Source organism: Rhinichthys klamathensis, unplaced genomic scaffold (genome assembly GCF_029890125.1).
Source record: "Rhinichthys klamathensis goyatoka isolate OS25496 unplaced genomic scaffold, OSU_Roscu_1.1 h1tg000111l_1, whole genome shotgun sequence".
In the NCBI taxonomy this organism is placed as follows: domain Eukaryota; kingdom Metazoa; phylum Chordata; class Actinopteri; order Cypriniformes; family Leuciscidae; genus Rhinichthys; species Rhinichthys klamathensis.
In genome coordinates, this window is record NW_026606649.1 from 9,075,178 (window position 1) to 9,090,540 (window position 15,363).

The window sequence follows — 15,363 nt, forward strand, 5'->3', positions numbered from 1 at the left end:
TCCTTTCAAGCTTGTCTACCCTATTATCTGAATTGAGTTAATTTGTTTCTTTTCTTTTTATATTGTACTAAAATCTGTATATTGTTTGTGATTTGATATGACTTTATCACTGCCTGTTCTTGTGATCATACAGTGATGTAATCAAATTGTGATTTATTGTAACTGTTTTGAAGTTTTTTCTAAGTTTGTTTTATTTTCTTTCAGTCGCCGGGGTCCCACGGGTGAAGGGTCTCTTGTGGTGGTGGTGCTCCTCCTACGGTTGCCGTGCAACACTTTTGAAGTGTTTTGGTTGCGTGATCTGAGTGCACGGTTGTGTGTGTGTGTGTGTGTGTGTGTGCAAGTGTGCTTTTGACTAACTAGCTTTGTGCTCACTTCTCCGTGGTGAACCTCGGCCCTGTAAGGTTGTATTTCTTTTGTCAGTTGTGTAATTATTAGTTATGTAAATCGTTGTATGTCACTTTTTGTTTTTGTTTGTTTTGAAACCGATGTCAGCCATGCACTAACGAGTCATCAGACACATCCTGGTGCAATGGAGGTTATTTTAATGTGATTTTCATTCTCTTTTTAAACATGACTTTGTATTAATAAAATTTTGTATTTCTACATGATACCCACGTTTCTGCCTACCTTCTTAAGAGAGTCGAACCTGTGTGACCTAAATTCTTAGGTATCATTCATATTTCCCGGGGTGAAATTCCCATGGGTGGCGTAGTCGAAATTCTTTGTGTCTGAAATCTGTACTACTCTTGGCCACATAAGCAAGGTGGCACGCATCTCTTAGTGGAATCTCTCGACATGATTCTACTCTTTTTTTTTTTTTTTTTTAGATAAAAAGGCTCAACTTCTGCCTAAAAGTATTAACTCCTGACAGAGTGACAGTAAGAAAAAGAGAGAGGTAGCACACAATGCTGTCTCTGAAGACAAAGAAACCTGAAGGCGTGTCTGTTTAAAATGAAATTTTAAAATGAAATTTCTAAAAATGACACCTAAAAAAATGAAATTTCCTCCATCCCAGTAAAACCAATGCAATTTATTTTTGTTCTATAATATTTTTTTTTTTTAATTTAGTATTTTGAGACAATTTGATTGAACTTATTAATATTTATGCAATATTTATGGTCCATTTTTTGCCTTTGAAAATATATATATATTTTTTTTTATTATTATTTTTAAATAAATACATACATTTACATAAAATTAAATAAATCATGTTATTGCATGGGTTTACCACTAGATGCCTGTATAGCTCTAAATGGAGATGCTTGTGAATTCTAGTTGTTTTTGGACCAAATTACTTTTAAGTGGATTGAATGGATTTTTTTAGAAATTCTCAAATAATACTTTTTGCCAAGGTTTATAACATTTTATTAATTATTATTTTAATAATTTTAATAATTATTATATTAATTATATATGTATATATTAATTATGTTATGTTTTTCACTCTTGATGTTTTAGAGTTTCACCCCTTCATTGCTAAGCACTTTTTTTCCTCATCGTGGCCGATTTGTAGAGAATTTTTGCGTTTTTGTCAATTTCCCATTCATTTCCTATGGGGGTCATTTTTGACCGAAGACCAAAATCGTGACTAATTTTTTTACGACCACTTAGCATGCTCGGATCATGAACTACATTTTTTTGTGTGTTCACATACATAATGTCACCAAGTTTCATAACATTCCGATGAAGCTGTGATTTTTAGAAATTCAAAACAGAAAATTTTCCGGTCATAAATGACCGAAGACCGTCTGAGGGTTAAAAGGTAAATAGTTAAGTGTTTTTTTTATTATTATTATTATTATTATTTTTTTTTTATATTTTATTATTGCCCTCATGCTCTTACCTTCCAACCATACATTTTCATTGTGTTGCTTTAATTTCTTAAGGTCTGTAAAACTTGTAGGGACAAAAATACTTGAAAACAAGTCATGCAGTTTTGGAAAAGCACGAGGATGAGTAAATTATAACAGAAATTAAATTTGTATTTTACCTATCCCTTTAATTTAGATTCACTAGCTTACATTAGTATACTTTGTTTACAAGTTGTTTAACATTCTAAGCTGTGACCTCAGTGCTTTTCCATAATTCATTAGCATAGTTTGCACATTGAATTTGCATAGAAGCCTGTCATTGTATTACTGTGATGCAATGGTTCAATAGATGATCCATCATTGCTCTAGACAATTTAGCTCTGTGACAAGTTAAGGATTTTCCCCAACCCTCTGAAAATACTGTATCTCAAATCTGTGCTGGGCTCATATCTATTCCCATCAAAGAAATCCCTGAGGTTCTACTGACTGCATGAATTGCATGTAAATTTCTGTTGGTTAAAAAAAAAACTACAAAAGCCCTTGAGCTGACACTTTGACAGCAGCCCTCTTTCTTATCTTAATACTGTGAGGGTTATCTGTCAGTTATATTTGCTCAGGTGCTGGGGGGGCTAGTTCTCTTCTATTGGTTAAATGTCATTTTCATGTCCCAGTACTGCCTGAAGACAGTCTTAACCTCTACTTTCTGTTACTTATATTACAAGTTTTCCCCCTGTGATTTGTAGAGACTTTAAGGATGAACCAAACACGAATTAATCTTTCTAATCTCTCATGGGATTCATTCAAATGTGATTCAGCATTTCGGATCTGAATACCACATTCCAAAGTCACAAGACTGGCTCCAAATTGTCTAGAAAACCCCCCCAGAGAAGTCTTTTATGGCCCCGCAGGCATTAGAGATAAGCCTAAACAGGAAGAACGTTGTCACTGTTTCATCCTTAAGCAAGACAAAGCTGCTCAGAAATGGTGAGACGAGGCCTAACCATTAAGGGGCCTGACCACCTTTGACCTCCCTCAGCATCACCACTGCTGAGCAGGACAGCGATGTAAGACAGACCCCGCTTCCATGGAACGTGAGAGACTTACACAGACTTTACATATCAAACCCATTAAAACTCACGCAGAACAATGCTCCGTGGACTTAATCAAACATCATAATTCTTGTTGTTCCTACAATTCATGTTTGTATTATGCGTAGATCACATATAAATCATGTAATTGTGATATAACTGTGTGTATGGATGAAAGGGTATCGTGCTTCCAATCAAAAGAATCGTATGCCCTTAATTCAAAAGGTGGCTTGTTTGAAATCTGTGTAAAATGTTTTGTATGATTATAATAATCTATAATGTTTAAACTGGGGTCTCTTGTTTCTCTGCTAAGTGCTGGAACCCAAGCAGATCCCAGATAACGATAAGTAGGAACGATCCACCTCCTAAAATGATGCCATTGTCTCATTGGTCAGAATTCTCCAAAAGAGGTTGGACTAACGTTTAAGTTAAAGACCCGAACAAAGGAGTTAGAGTAAGTTGAAAAAGAAATTCGGTTCAGAGAGCAGTTCGGGGTTGCCGTTCGGTTTTGAGTTCGGCTCGTGTTGAATTAAGTTTGCGCCTCTCTCTAGCAACAGCAAGAGAGTGTTCCTGTTCGTGCTTCTCTCTGAAAACACCAAAGAGCGTGTTCGCACGCTTCTACATCGACCAGACCAAATTAGACCAGCAGACAAATAACCCATCAAGATCGGGGTTGAAACAGCTCATTCAAGCCATCTAACTCTTCCTTTATTTTCTATTTTCATAAAAGTCTCGGTTCAAAGTTAAGTTGCTGCGAAGTTCGTTTAAACGACTCTTATTCGCCTGCCAATCACACGTGACCGGCAGTTCAGAAACTTCCATCCAGGCACTTCCAAGACAACCAGCCACACGGACCCGGTCGGGAAACCCCTTTGACGAAGCACCGCAAAAAGGGAACTCCCTAAGCAACGCAAAGACAAGCAAGTAGCAGCTACTCCAGACTCTTAACTGAACTGGTGCAAATGTAAATTGAATAACCTGTCTAAGAAACGAAGGTTTAAATTAATGCTTGGTGGTTCGTTCAGGTCATGTCTTACAAAGTGCATCTCTGAAAACTCTCTCTCACTCTCTCTCTCTTCCTCTGCGCCTTGTATGAATGCGTGTGTGTGATTGTGTTTAGACCTTAGTTTTATTATGTGTTTAGTATAGTTAATAAAGTCGTCAATATATTTGAAAAGATTTTTGCCTTGTGTTGTGCTTGCACATTTAATGTCTTGTACTGTCGATCTAAAGTTACCTTGCTAATACATAGTGTTTCACTATAGATTGGATATTTATATCTGTTGCCAAGGTTATAATTACGGCCCGTTCAAATGAACTCTAAACGAGTCATTTGCTCGGTTCCATAGTGATTCGGTCAAGATTCAATGCAAATCGATGAATCATTCCTTTTGAGCTAAATTGGCCTTCCGGCCCCCCTTAAATACATTTTATGTATATTATTATTGTGTGATTCGTTACATAATTGGTGGAGAATGCGGGCAGTTCAACCTAAATTGTAAGCATATATCAAGATTTATCTTTTCATTTTGTTTCGGATGCAAGATCCGAACCTCTGAAAGTCTGTGTGTGACGTATGGAGAGCGCGCAGCGCGCGCCCTGTTTGAATGAATCTGCTGCTTGAGAGACGCACCCCTGAGAAAGCTGCTAATCTAGTCTGTCTGCCTCCATATATGTTATGTTTCAACTGCAGTAAAATAACCCAAGATATAAAAAATCACACAACAATAAGGTGAGAATTGGGCGTGTTCCTCAATTTCTGAAATACCTTGATTATAGCTTGCTGACGTCTGCGTGTTCCAGCGTCTTTTTAAAGCTATACGTGTGTGTGTGTATCAGCCAGAGAGCTTAACGAAGTTATACTGCAGTAATTAAAATAACCCTGTAAGTTGAAATATTCTCCTCACAGAGCGACGAGCGTGTTCATCTAACGTTATATATTTTTATCCGATTCACAGTGCGTGTTCCACTGCGATCCGTGATAAACATAGAAGCAGTTATATTTATCTGATTGTCAATGCGTGTTCCATTGCAATCCCCGTAATAAACAGCTGTTTGTCTATGTTTGCTTGTATGGTATGGGATTAATATCCTGTTGTCTGTTCAATTATTTATCGTGCAAACACTGCGCGTGTCCGAGTGTAATTGAATAGGAGTTATTTTAAGTTTGTTCAAGTGAATCTTGACATTAAAACTGAGCCAACAGTTAAGAACCCTGTTGTTTGTGTGCCCAGATAAACTTGCACAGAGACGATCCGCCCGAGATCGCTATTTTCCCATCGTTCCATCTATTATAACGCAAAGCTGTCGCTTGCTTAAAGTTAATATCACTACAAACAAATTGAGTGAAGCCCCACGTCGTAAACCCAGCTGAGTGGTGTATCTTATTTGAACAGTGTGAAATGCGCCGACATTTCCCGTAAAATGATCGATTGTTACTGTACATGCATGTTCTGTGGACATTGTTGAAATGCTCCCATATTGCATGGAACTCTAACAAAGTGTTTTCCAACTGTCTGCAATTCCCGGTTCGCCCACTAGCGTTCGTTTGGTCGCTATAGTTACGATCGTGACACGGAAGTCTTAGCCAACGCTTCCGGGTGAACTCTGACCCAACCCTCGTTGTAAACAAACGCTACGCTAAGCTAAGAGAGGCCGTTGCTTGCATTGAGGCCTGTGCTAAAGCCTTTAGCATCAGTTACTGTTATCAATACTAACCCCAGCGGTTAACTACAGTGTCTGTTTGAAAAACGTTAAAGTGATTTAACCATTTAGACACCTCGACGTTCACACCTGTTGGTCCTTTCTTGTTTTTCTTATTTTACCTTTCTCACACTTTAAGTAAAAGGAAAATACTGGTTTATGATTATTAATTGTCAAATTTCGAATTTGTTTTAAAGAACAAGGAAATATTAAACAAAATTGAAATTCTACCTTTTCTAGACAGATAATTTCTAATGATTTCTAGATTTATTTTTGTAATAATTCTAATGACATAATTTTCATAATTTTTACATTTCTCGTTGAGATCTAGTCACTTTAGGTGAATAAGTCTTTGAAACTCAAGAACTCTGAAAGTAAAGTTTGAAAGTTGTTATTACTATTACAAAAATAGTGTTAGACTCAGACTTGCTCATTATTGTCATTGCGTTTTATCCTTTCGTCCTGTTGGTTATAAACTTAACCACTATATTTGATTAATTCATTTTCGGGACGCTTCAATAGGGGACATTACCATCTCCATACGAGTTTCAAATAAACCAGAGACAATCGTCTTTTACAAAAGTTTATTTGTGTGTTTAGTTGTTCCTCAACTATCAATTCTATACTCGTGGTAGACCTAAAGGTAGCGGGATCCAACCTCCTTGCTTCATTTCTTCCTCATCACGTCTTTCCTGTTCTGTCCTGTTTTATTCCACCTTATTCTTCACATTTGTAGGGAACAAACCTGGAAGAACCATCAATCGACTTTAGAAAAAGAGACAAAGATAATCTTTCCCAACAAACAGATTATTAGGTATTTGATTTTTAATCAAACCCTTTGTGTCTTCATACTCTCCCTGCATTTGGAAACGCAATTTAAACTTTGATATCTTATCCAAGACGAAGTAACAGAGACTAGTGCTGAGCAAACTCCGCCTTCAAAGCATCCCTGCTGTAAACTCTGCTGTAAGCGGTCCAACTGAAGGTGTGTGTGTCAATCCTGTCAAACTCAGAAAAGAGGTATCCGCATTATTATTGTTGTATTTTTCATTGCAAACATAAGCAATAATATTGTTTACCTTTCTGGAAACAGATTTTTTTTTTTTCCCCATTGATAAGAAACATTTATGAGAAATTAATACTTCCCCTAGTTAATAATTTTCTTTTTGTTTTTCCCTCATTGAAATTGGTTAACTTTTCTCTCTTTTTCCCTTACTCAGTTGAGCGACGAAGTCCTCACATCACGAGTTGAAACCAGCTTTTCAGTGATAGGAAATATTTACAAAAATAATATTTTCCCCCTATAAAAAAAAAAGCTTTTTCCATTTGAGATTTGTTTTAACCTTTTTCTTTTTCTTTACTTTACCCAGTTGAGTGACGAGATCTTCGCATCACTAGCCTCACTGTGTACACTTAGACCAACACTTAGTCATCACGACACTTCACTATTGATGTACAATTACTGAAACGACACTTAGCCGTTCAACCACATATAGGCTTATACACACAGATCTGTGTCAGTCTCTTCACCAAGCGTGCCAACATGTTGTGGACGACAAACCCCACTGCCCAACGGGAAGACGTGGACGCCTGGCTCAGAGGCATTACAGACTGCCTCACACCAAAGACAATTGAACTGTTATTATTTTTAATAATAATCATAATTCTGAGAAGATTCCTGACACACGATTCAAGCCAAAACCAAAACCATGTGGAACTAACCAAAATAACCTGTTCCCTAAGCAATGCCTTCACAGCCCAGCTAAACCTAAGCCACCAGCATGTCACCTACCTTCAGGAGGAGCTGACACGTGCCCAAAGCCGCATAGACAAGCTTGAAGTGAAAGTCCAGGATGACTCCAAGACCACCGAGTTCCTGAGAGAGCTGATGCACACTCAACACTGCAAAGACCAGCTCAAAGGTGAAGCTCAAGACAAACTCAAAGTGTCCGACGAAGCGGAGCAAGAAACAAAGACACAAGTTGACAAGCTCCAAGAAGCCCTTGCAGTCACTGAACGTGACAAACAAGAGTTAAAGACTGTCCAGAAACACCTGGTAAACCAACTCCAGTCTGCTGAACATCAGTTAGAGAAAGCCAAAGCTGACATTGAAAGTAAGAACTCTAAAATCACTGCTCTGAAAGACCACCTGGAAAGGTGCAGCGCTGAAATGGACCATCTGACCCAACAGCGAGACGACGCCAACGATGAGCTCTACGCGGTCAGAGATGAACTCCAGCACATTTTCCAACAGAAACCAGAGCCAAGAAGGGAGAGACCTCCCTCAGCATCACCCCTGCTGAGCAGAACAGAGTCCTCCATCCAAGAACTGGCATACAGTGAAAGAAGTGAATGGCCACAACCCAAAGTGTCACCGGCCTTCACCACAGAACTCTTCCCTGCTAACAAACGAAGAGAGCCCATCCAGGCAGACTCCAAAGCTGCACATGGGATGACCTTTAAAGATCTCAACCAGCTGGTTAAGAATATCACTCAGTTCAACCCGAACTCCACAGAGGGTCCCGACATCCAGGCCTACCTCCGAGATATCGACTTCCACCTAGAGGGGAGACCCCATATGACTGACAGAGACAGGTTATACCTCCTCAGATCCACATCCAGTCCAGAGGTACGAAGCTTTCTAGACCGACAACCTGCTAATGTCATGTCAAACTACCAGCTACTACGTGAGACACTGATTAAAGAATTTACAGGTCCAGAGTCAGAACACGGTGTGTTAATCGCCTTGGAAACCAAACAATGTCGACAAGAGACTCCCCAAGCCTACTACCACCGCTTTCGACAAGCTTACTTAGGTGCACATAGCAAACCTGAACTTGAAGAGGAGGTGAACTTCAAAACCCTCTTCCTGAGAAACCTGCACCCTGGATTGAGTCATCATCTTGGCATCATGGCCTGCCCAGGCACAATGACAATTCAGCAGCTACGTGACCTGACACACAAGGCCTACATCAAACAAAAGATGGCCTCAAAGAAAGGTTTGAAAACATCCACAGTGTTAAACTCCATCAGCCAAGACACAAGCCTTGCACTGGAAGACACCCAGTGGCATGACAACTCCACAGTCCTTCATAAGGAGCACAGAGGACGTTACTCCCATGCCGATGACAGCTACCACTCCAACCACATGGAAAAGTCATGGGACCCACCAGAAGGAAACAACTGGAATCAACGAGTGCATCCAAAAGCATTCTATGAGGGTAAGCGACAACGAAACCCACCTCCGCACCACTCAGCCAAACACCACACTGAGTGTGCCCAAGAACACGACAGTCTCCCCTCAGAAGACATGGAGCAACTACTGAGGCAACTGCAAGTGTTAATCAAAGACAAGCTGAACACAGAAGACCAGTGATCACCTTGTACACCTTCCCGAGACGACCACCTGTTCTACAACAACCCAGAACAAAGTGGTCTCTCACAGTCAACCACTGACAAACACCCAGAGGTACCAGCAAACAGCATCCTGGTTACCGATCACACCACAAGCTCCAAACTCAAGAACCATGTGTGTGCTACAGCAACGACAGTAAGCACAGAAGGTCAGAAATCTGTCACGACCAGAAGGCATCACAAGAGGAAGGCAACAAAGGAGACCACGTTTTGCACTACAGCTTCACGCATCCATGCCAAACCACCTCCCAATGTCTGCCAGAGAACTTCCTGCCTTACTGGACTGACCCCCAGCAGATCACCGAAGATCCCTTTCCAAGGCAAAGACGCAACAAGCCCATCAAAGCTAAGCCATCAAGCAAAGGGGGGAGCAAAACAGACTGAGACAGATCTGACATACATGCAGTACATGCACTACACTACACTGTACCACTAACATACACAAGTTAAACACAGCTACCGTGAAAAACATTCAACAAACATGTTCTTCCCACAGGTAGACGCGGAAATCGCAACACTGACTTAGCTATCCTTTCCATAGGAAACATGTAGCAATACACCCAACAAGTATAACCCTCTCATTACATTGTGACACCTGACACTGCACAACAGTAGCCATACAGGAGTCACTCAACTGCTTGGTTTTGTTTTACCTCTTCCTTTTCTTCTTCCTTTATTAGGTAAAATCCCTGTTACCCCATAAGGGTCAAGGTTACCATATAAGGATTGACGCACCACGCCTGACGAATGTTAGCCTAGAGAACTCCCTGCATCATTCGAATCAAAATGTGAAAGGTAAATTGGTCTAAACCTAGAACAATTTAGAAGAGAATAAAACAAACAAATCAAATTTAGTCACAAAGTTGATCAATCACCGTTTTAAAACAAACTAGAATAACGGTCCTAAAATCGAACTAAACTTTTTCCACATGATTGACTACATTGAGAGAGTGAACCTGTTTTAGGCCTAGATAATCTAATGCCCTGCACCAGTAAAGTGACCAGTCTTGGAGGTGGTTGCCGTGTTGTTTGCTGTGTGTGTTTGCTTCTTCTGTTTCTCCAGCGTTCAATGATGTCTTCTTCTCAACCCATCATCGATCGAAGGGGGGAATATGTAGAGACTTTAAGGATGAACCAAACACGAATTAATCTTTCTAATCTCTCATGGGATTCATTCAAATGTGATTCAGCATTTCGGATCTGAATACCACATTCCAAAGTCACAAGACTGGCTCCAAATTGTCTAGAAAACCCCCCCAGAGAAGTCTTTTATGGCCCCGCAGGCATTAGAGATAAGCCTAAACAGGAAGAACGTTGTCACTGTTTCATCCTTAAGCAAGACAAAGCTGCTCAGAAATGGTGAGACGAGGCCTGACCATTAAGGGGCCTGACCACCTTTGACCTCCCTTAGCATCACCACTGCTGAGCAGGACAGCGATGTAAGACAGACCCCGCTTCCATGGAACGTGAGAGACTTACACAGACTTTACATATCAAACCCATTAAAACTCACGCAGAACAATGCTCCGTGGACTTAATCAAACATCATAATTCTTGTTGTTCCTACAATTCATGTTTGTATTATGCGTAGATCACATATAAATCATGTAATTGTGATATAACTGTGTGTATGGATGAAAGGGTATCGTGCTTCCAATCAAAAGAATCGTATGCCCTTAATTCAAAAGGTGGCTTGTTTGAAATCTGTGTAAAATGTTTTGTATGATTATAATAATCTATAATGTTTAAACTGGGGTCTCTTGTTTCTCTGCTAAGTGCTGGAACCCAAGCAGATCCCAGATAACGATAAGTAGGAACGATCCACCTCCTAAAATGATGCCATTGTCTCATTGGTCAGAATTCTCCAAAAGAGGTTGGACTAACGTTTAAGTTAAAGACCCGAACAAAGGAGTTAGAGTAAGTTGAAAAAGAAATTCGGTTCAGAGAGCAGTTCGGGGTTGCCGTTCGGTTTTGAGTTCGGCTCGTGTTGAATTAAGTTTGCGCCTCTCTCTAGCAACAGCAAGAGAGTGTTCCTGTTCGTGCTTCTCTCTGAAAACACCAAAGAGCGTGTTCGCACGCTTCTACATCGACCAGACCAAATTAGACCAGCAGACAAATAACCCATCAAGATCGGGGTTGAAACAGCTCATTCAAGCCATCTAACTCGTCTTACTTTCATTTCTTCCTTTATTTTCTATTTTCATAAAAGTCTCGGTTCAACGTTAAGTTGCTGCGAAGTTCGTTTAAACGTCTCTCCTGCAACGCGCTTCGAACTGTAAAAGACTCTTATTCGCCTGCCAATCACACGTGACCGGCAGTTCAGAAACTTCCATCCAGGCACTTCCAAGACAACCAGCCACACGGACCCGGTCGGGAAACCCCTTTGACGAAGCACCGCAAAAAGGGAACTCCCTAAGCAACGCAAAGACAAGCAAGTAGCAGCTACTCCAGACTCTTAACTGAACTGGTGCAAATGTAAATTGAATAACCTGTCTAAGAAACGAAGGTTTAAATTAATGCTTGGTGGTTCGTTCAGGTCATGTCTTACAAAGTGCATCTCTGAAAACTCTCTCTCACTCTCTCTCTCTTCCTCTGCGCCTTGTATGAATGCGTGTGTGTGATTGTGTTTAGACCTTAGTTTTATTATGTGTTTAGAATAGTTAATAAAGTCGTCAATATATTTGAAAAGATATTTGCCTTGTGTTGTGCTTGCACATTTAATGTCTTGTACTGTCGATCTAAAGTTACCTTGCTAATACATAGTGTTTCACTATAGATTGGATATTTATATCTGTTGCCAAGGTTATAATTACGGCCCGTTCAAATGAACTCTAAACGAGTCATTTGCTCGGTTCCATAGTGATTCGGTCAAGATTCAATGCAAATCGATGAATCATTCCTTTTGAGCTAAATTGGCCTTCCGGCCCCCCTTAAATACATTTTATGTATATTATTATTGTGTGATTCGCTACAGATTTCAAAGTGAAAAAATAGCAGAGGTGGAAATAAAGAATTACAACTACTCATGTTACTACTGTAATTTAAGGTGACCAGGTGTCTCTTTTTTTCGGGGACAGTCACGGTTTTTGTTGTTCTGTCCCGACTGCAGCTGTCCCCTGAAATGTCCCCGTTTTACAACGTGTTCAAAACAACCCGCAAATACATTGCAATAATGCCTGACCAATATACAGAAGCCTGCTGGTTATAGGAGCATTCCTGTAGTGATTATTTTCACCAACAGATGGCGTTGCGAGCTACGCTGACTCTAATAGCTACTTCATGGAAAAAAAAATTGACAAAAAAATTAAGCATTTATATAGCGCTTTCATATCTACTACTGTACACCCAAAGCACTTTACAATCATATCAGGGGATCTCTCCTCAACCACCACCAGTGTGCAGCATCTACTTGGATGATGCGACGGCAGCCACAGTACAATGGCGCCAGTGCGCTTACCACACACCAGCTATAGGTGGAGAGGAGAGAGAGTGATCGAGCCAATTCAATGGATTGGGATTATTAGGAGGCCATGATTGGCAAGGGCCAATGGATGAAATGTGGCCAGGACACTGGGGATATACCCCTACTCTTTACGAGAAGTGCCATGGAATTTGTAATGACCACAGAGAGTCAGGACCTCGGTTTAACGTCTTATCCGAAGGACGGGACACGTATGAAGAACATAACCTGGACGCAAGCATAATGCCATTATCGTCAAATATCAAACGGAATATCATTATCGCTTTCAAGGTAGTAACATACTAACTATTCATGTTAAATTTACGTAATACTGTTTTGACCCTGCTTTGTAATAAGGCCTCAACAGGGTGTGGGATTGTTTTGCACAATTTTAAAAGTCCCCAAATTTCTGCAGTCACAACGCAGTAATTTACTAATAAAAGAATACAATTGGAGTTATATTAAAAAATGTCCTGGCTCTTTAAAGCTTTATAATGGCAGTGAATGGCTGTTTCTGTTTTGAAGTCCATAAAAGTGCATCTATCAATCATAAAAGTGCTCCACATGGCTCCGGGGGGTTAATAAAGGCCTTCTGAAGAGAATCCATGCGTTTGTGTAAGAAATATATTCATATTTAACACTTTACAAAGTAAAATTCTATCTTCCGGCCAAACGCAGTCTACTTATAAAGTTTTAAATATGGATTTTTTTTCTTATACAAACGCATCTTGCACTTCAGAATGCCTTTATTAAAGGAGAACTCCGGCGCAAAATGAACCTTTGGTCTAATAAAACATTGGTACCTAGTCAACCGTTCTCTGAGATTTGTTTTCATGATAATCGAATGTAAAGAGTTTTATCTCTAAAAACTGTTTAGCGTATAACGCTAGTAATGGGGGCATTTAATAAGTAAAAAGAAATCGCTAGTTTATACCACTAACAAGGCTCAAAATAGCCCCACACTAACACAGTAACATAATGAGGGTCCCTACATGCAAAACGAAGCATTGAGAACTTTGTAAGTGTACAAACCGTTTAATAAGAAGATAAAGATAAAGACAGTCCACTTCGTGTAGGCTATACAGACAGGAGCCATCTTTGGAAAACAGTCTCGACTAATCAAACCACGAACGACGTGCTAAGTGAGCTGAACTGTATGAAGTTCAGTGAACTTCTGAACTGTATGAATGACGTTCGTGGTTTGACTAGTGGAGACTGTTTTCCAAAGATGGCTCCTCTCTGTATACACGAAGTGGACTGTCTTTATCTTTATCTTCTTATTAAATGGTCTGTACACTTACAAAGTTCTCAATGCTTCGTTTTGCATGTAGGGACCCTCATTGTGTTACTGTGTTAGTGTGGGGCTATTTTGAGCCTTGTTAGTGGTATTAAGTTTAAGGTTAACAACTAGCTGCTGTAGGTAACTTTTGAAAAAATGTATTTGCTAAAACTCTCATTATGTCCTGACAGTAGAATATGAGACAGATAATCTGTGTAAAAATCAAGCTCCTCTGGCTCCTCCCAGTGGTCTTATTGCCATTTGCAAGAAATACACGCTCCTGGTCAGAAACAACCAATCAGAGCCAAGAGGAATGTCTTAGCAGTGTCAATCACGCTCGTGTACGTGCTGATCACACCCCTCTCTTGCACAGCGCGAGCCGTCGTTCAAACTTAAGATTGCCGGCGTGCTGCAGCTGTGCTTATGATGGAGAAACAACCTAAACTGCCAATTCTCAAGTGACACCTGCTCATAAAACAAAGAGGTAAAAGGAAAAAGACTGATGACGATAAACAAGCGAAAAAGAAAGAATTACACAGAGCCCATTGACTCGGTGTCAAAACTCTAGCCGCATAACATGTAGATAAAATGTCATGCACTCTGCTAAGCAACAATTGAAACCTTCAAATTCACTGGCTTGTCATGTTGCTGAAATAATGTACTAGCACACCTTATCTAGCATTATATATCGCTAGAATAATTACTTACATACTGTAACGTTAGTTACCGTTATATTAACGTTATCTTACTAGCTATTTATAACTTATAGAAAGAGTGCAACGTTATAAAGTTACATGTAGGCTATTGGAAAATACATAATGATTTGAGGACCAAGTTTGTAGTCAAAGTATGGGCAGGCCATAGTCAATGTAAAGCATATTATTGACGTTTAGTCCCTATTAGTGAATGTGCCATATAACTTTTTATCCGTTGTTATCGGTGGCCCTGTTTACTAGCCTGCGCGTTCACGACAGGCTCCGCTGTGGAGGACGAGCTGTGGAGGGAGGGCTGTAGCGCAGTAGAGAGCAAGGGGGTGGGACCTGTAAGTTGTGCTTGTTCAAATTTTCAGGCTAAGTCAACGTTTTCTCAAAACTCCCTACTGCAGCTTTAACTAGCGATTTCTTTTTACTTATTAAATGCCCCCATTACTAGCGTTATACGCTAAACAGTTTTTAGAGATAAAACTCTTTACATTCGATTATCATGAAAACAAATCTCAGAGAACGGTTGACTAGGTACCAATGTTTTATTAGACCAAAGGTTCATTTTGTGCCGGAGTTCTCCTTTAACCCTCCAGAGCCATGTGGAGCACTTTTATGATGGATAGATGCACTTTTAAGGACTTCAAAACAGAAACTGCCATTATAAAGCTTGGAAGAGCCAGGACATTTTTTTAATATAACTCCGATTATATTCGTCTGAAAGAAGAAAGTCATATACACCTAGGATGACTTGAGGGTGAGTAAATCATGGGCTAATTTAAATTTTTGGGTGAACTAATAATAATAAAATAATAATTCATTACATTTATATAGCGCTTTTCTAGGCACTCAAAGCACTTCACATGGAAGGGGGAATCTCCTCAACCACCACCAATGTGCAGCATCC